Genomic DNA, 5192 nt, shown 5'->3' with positions numbered 1-5192 from the left:
GCCCACCGCTCGGACTCCACCTCCGGGGCGCGAGCCCGCGCACTCCCTGTTGTAGCCCTGGACTCCCGCGCACGCGCGCGCCCGGCCGCATCCCCCTCCCGCCGCCGCCCGCCATCCGGCTTAACGTGGCCCGCGCGCGCCCAGGCGGTTCCAGTGACAGGTACGGGGGGAGGGGGCGCGAGAGGAATGCGCAAGCGCAGACCCAGGCCTCTTTCTTCCTCGCCGCCTCCACCTCTCATGCAAGGTGTGCCCAGGCGGAGGGAGGGGCTGGCAGCGCGAACTCCTGGGTCATCCAGAATTACAGACAAACAAAAAACCTGTGCACCAGTTCGGGTAGGTTAGAGGGCAGCTGTGTACAATACAAAACAGTACCCGCATAAAGCCATCCTTAAATTGTTGTCATTTGTTTCCCACTAAAAGGGCTGGGTTTGCCCTGCTATTATAACTTGAGATTTCTAAACTTGGCCTAGATTCCAAAAATCCACTTGATTTGGATAGAAATCCATTTGAATGAAACAGCTTATGGTGAAGACAAAAAAATAAAAAGTAGCCTTTTTCCCCTCTTCCTCAAGTCTAACTCATTTAAAGAGTTTTCCAACTGTTCTTTTCCTTGTCCACAAAAAAAAAAAAATTATTTTGAAGGCCCGTGATATTCCCCATTTTAAGTAAACCTGGAGGAGGAACTACAGAAGCAACAATCCCAACCACCAAGTTTTCTGCCCCGAAATGCAAACGAATGCAAATGTGAAAGGGAGCTAGGCAAGTCACTACCAAAAAAAAAAAAAAAAAAAAAATGCCAGGTATTTTTTTTATTGGCCTTGACTGTATCCAAAATGGAAAAACACATCAAAAAAGGCATTTAAAATATATACTTAATAAATTAAAACGGGGGGCCTATATAAACAATCTGGAGCTGGTGAGCAATGCACTGCTTAATAAATAGGAAAAGGAATTTGAGAGCTTCTTAGCGAAGGGGAAGATTTTGCTAAGTGTGAAGTTTTGCTGTCATTTTATATATTACTGACCACGACATATGGTCGGGTTAGTCTTTTTTAAAAAGGAAGTGAATCAATTACTTACTCACACTTAATTAGCAGTGCCAGGAGTAGATTCTTCAGCCAGCGCTATTTTTTTTTTTTTTTTCTTCACTCAAGTACAGTGATTATGGATCACTTGGAGTAGTAGGTTTCCTTTTCTCACAGAAGGGGAATACTTTCCTCTAAAATATTTTTTGAAAGCCTTATACATACTCACATTCTAAAACACCATCCAAATATGCACTCTTCATAAACAAGAAACTTCATTTAACTTATCAAAACAAATGACGGGGGGAGCATGGCTACAAAACAAAGAAACTGAACAAGTGGTACCCCAGTTGGGTCTTCACATAGTAAGTGTAGCCTCACTCTACATGTTAATGAATAACCTTTGAACTCTGAAACCTTGAATGCTGTAAACACAATAGCGCGGATAGTTGGAAATCCTAGTGTCAAAATTGAGCAGAAAGGAAAGTCCAAACTTTTCAGTCGGAATAAGGAAACAATCAAATGTTTTGACAAATAATCGTTCTACTAAAAACAGTGAGGCTCCCGGGTCTCAGACCCTGTTGCTACTGAATTGATTTCTGAGCAAAACAAAGGTTTTGCTTTTTTTCTTTATGCCCTCACAAAGCTCCACTTCGTTAGCATAATAGCATCGCAAGGTTACTGCGTCTCCCCCCCCCCAACAAAAAAGCCTTATTATGTTGTAGCTTTTTAAATTGTAAGCTAATTGTATAAAGTGATCTGTCTGCTGAGAGTTTTATACGCGAACCTTATGTTTGAGTCAAGAATTACAAAGAACCTTATTTCTGGAGATATGCCAACAAAACTGGGAAATCGTTGCAAAATTCTGCCAGTGACTGACTGCCGGGTTGCAAATACATACTGTGTTTTTCAATGGACATGGAGTGATCTAAATTCGCCTCGAGGGCGGTTGTGAGACTCCTTTTTCCAGTAAAACGTGAAGGCTCACGTATTTAAGGTCTGTTTGGGAGGCATGTATAGTTAAAGCAGAAATGGAAACTCCAAAAGTAACAGAAGGACACTAGGAGAATTTGGTTGTGTAAGAGAAAACCAGGAATTCATATTATTAGTGCACGAAATGAAAATTGAAAATGGAAACGTTGGTCTCCACATACTTAGCTCCACCCCCACATGATCCTGGTTTGCTCCCACCCCCTAGCTAGACTATCTGTAAAGGAGTCAGGTGCCGCAGCAACGAGCCACCGGAACAAAGGGAACCAGAAGAAATGCGCCCCCACACATGTGAGCAGACGCCCCCCACACGTACTCTGGGAGGAGCAGAAAAAGCCCCACTTCCCCTCTTTTTAATGCGACAAACATCAGTGCCACCTCATTTTTCACAATCACCCAAACAGGCAAACACTCCTTAAGTTATTTTTCCCATTCTGCGCTTATAAAATCAAACCACTATCTCTGATTTAATCCTAGTGATATGAGGCCTCTTCGTCTAGCTTACATCTGATTTTCTACCCAGATCACGTCTGCCACAACAGCCTCAGATCCAACAACATAACAGAAAGCCCTTCCAACCTGCTGTATTTAACATTTATTGGAATCATCTTTTGAGACTTAGCCTTAATTAGAAGAAGAGAATGCGGAATGATCTTATTATTGCACAAGTATTTCTTTTACCGTGCAACTAGGATAGGAAAACCGTTTGGAAACTGTGTGGAAATCCCTGGAGCTGAAAGAGAGCCAACACAGATACTTAAAAGAATTCAGTGTTCAGAGCAGGAAAACCTGAAAAACTGCAGTGAGGAGTTAGCAGGAAAAGAAAATGAAAAAAGTTAGGCCAACCTGCCGCCAGCATCTGAAACTACAAAGGACATTTGAGAAGGAAAACAGAGAACGGCCCTTTTAACGCCACTAAATGCGCTAAATTAAGTAGGGATCCCAAACAGAACTCAGGGACCTCCACACGTCTCTCCTTTCTGTTAAGTTTCTGGATCCCCACTCCAGTCACCTCACAATTTTTAACCACGCTTAAACATTACGATAATATGTGACAGAAAAAAATGGCAGAAAATTACCTTCCAGAAGTGAAGGCCGTCTCTGGAACCTAGGAACGCTCTCCGTAGCAGCTCCCCAGTCCACCTGGCATGCAACAACGCTGGGGGAGATGTGATGGCCGGCTTTCACAAGCTGACAAGGGAAGGGCCCAGGAGAAGGCTCAATTTAAAGAGGTTTTGATACAATATCAACATGATTAGCATGATTAGATCAATCAGTCTTGATCACATTAAACATTGTTATTTCAACTCTGTTTGTCCCGTTGGTAAATTTGATGCGTTTCCCCGCCCCCACCCTTTGCAAGCACAATTTATGTCTTCTTCCGGTATAGTCAAGGAGCCCTGGTGGCGCAGCGGTTAAGCGCTAGGCTGCTAACACAAAGGTTGGTGGTTCGGACCCACCAGTCGCTCTGCGGGAGAAAGACATGGCAGTCTGCTTCTGTAAAGATTACAGACTTAGAAACCCTACGGGGCAGTTCTACTCTGTCCTATAGGGTTGCTATGAGTCAGAGTTGACTGGACATCAGCGAGTTTGGGTTTTGGCTAATATATTCTGGATGGTTCCCCATGGTCGCCTTTCCTCAAAATGTCAATGTAAACTTTCTTAAAAGTTATACGTGTAGCATAATCTTGAGAGCACCTCTTTAAAGCTTTCTCCACTCATCTGATATTCCAAATGGGGAATCTGGGATGAAAGGAGGAAGGACAAGCAAGGTAACTAACATTTATTGATATCCAAACCCTGGTGGCATAGTGGTTAAGAGCTCGGCTGCTAACTAAAACATCGGCAGTTCGAATCCACCAGGCGCTCCTTGGAAACTCTATGGGGAAATTCTACTCTGTCCTATGGGGTCACTATGAGTCAGAATCGACTCCACCGCAACGCGTTAGGTTTGGTTTAGACTATAACATCACCATCTCAATAAATGGAGCCGGCATCCATCAGACCACTCACTCAAGCCAAAACCTAGAAGTCAGACTGATTATTTCATCTCCACGCCCCGCCCCCAACACTTCAATCCATCAGCAAACCCAATCATCTTTACCTCAGTATATCTCAAATGTGTCCACTTATCTTCATCTCCAGCACGAGCCAAAGCACCATGACCATTCCCTCTGGACAAATATAATGGGTATGCACAGGTTTCTCAAACTCTTCCCTCTCCAGCTTTGTCTCCGCCCAGAAGCTCTAGAAATCTTTTACAATGTAAATGACATCACCTCACCGCCCTGCTTAATGGCTTCCTATTGCCTCTGGAAAAAGAACAAACTCCCTCCGCTTGATCTGGCCCCTGACTACCTCTCCAGCCTCAAGTCTTGGCAAGCTCTTAACATTCTAAGCTTCAGCCACTAGGCCTTCTCTGGGACCTGAAGCACTTCACACCTGTCGTTTCCTTTCCTAGCACTCTCTCCCCGTTCGCTTGAGGAAACCAGCATCTAGTCCTGTGAGAGTGGTTTAAACCTCCTGCTCTCTGGGTGGTGCCCTCTGACATACCTTCCCAGTTAAGAACCTCTCTCCGTGTCACTGAATTGTATGTAGAAACTGTTGAATTGGTGTTTTGCTGTGTATGCACTCAATAACAAAAAGTAAAATAAATTATTAAAAAAAAAGTCTCTCCAATCACTTGGGCTCATATACTCTGGTTCCACTTCTTGAGATGCATAATCCTGGAATATTAGTTCACCTGAGTTTCCATTCCCTTATCTGTAAAATGGGGATAATGCGATTTCTCTTGGGGCTCTCTGCAGAATTAAATGAGACACTCTGTGCAAAGCTTGTAGGCCCAGAGTTTTCGGGGGCCTGAGACTGTTCTGGAAGGACCCCTGCTGGCACAGTGGTCAAGCGCTTGGCTGCTAACCAAAATGTCAGCGGTTCAAACCAACCAGCTGCTCCAAGGGAGAAAGATGTGCCAGTCTGCTTCCATAAAGATTTACAGCCTAGAGGAGTTCCGGCTAAATGACGCTCTAGGCAGAAGCACCACACCGTCCCTCCAACAGCAAAGATCCGAAAAACTAAGCCGAACAGAGAATACAACAATCCTGAAACCCTAAAACATCAAATGAAGAGATAAAGAACTCAGCCAAGCACCAAATGGAGTGAGAAAACTGACAGAGAACG

General features: G+C 44.2%; 1 long non-coding RNA gene across 1 annotated transcript in view; it reads right to left on the bottom strand.

The window, feature by feature from the left end:
* Positions 1-2964: 2964 nt before the first annotated feature.
* The window catches only part of LOC111822650 (uncharacterized), a 22002-nt gene continuing 19774 nt past the window's right edge, over positions 2965-5192 (bottom strand). The window contains exon 3 of the long non-coding RNA XR_002825785.1: positions 2965-3206. This is a non-coding gene — a long non-coding RNA (uncharacterized LOC111822650). The remainder of the gene's footprint in view (positions 3207-5192) is intronic.

Source organism: Trichechus manatus, unplaced genomic scaffold (genome assembly GCF_000243295.1).
Source record: "Trichechus manatus latirostris isolate Lorelei unplaced genomic scaffold, TriManLat1.0 scaffold00008, whole genome shotgun sequence".
NCBI classification, from domain to species: domain Eukaryota; kingdom Metazoa; phylum Chordata; class Mammalia; order Sirenia; family Trichechidae; genus Trichechus; species Trichechus manatus.
This window is presented reverse-complemented; position numbering and strand designations above follow the sequence as displayed.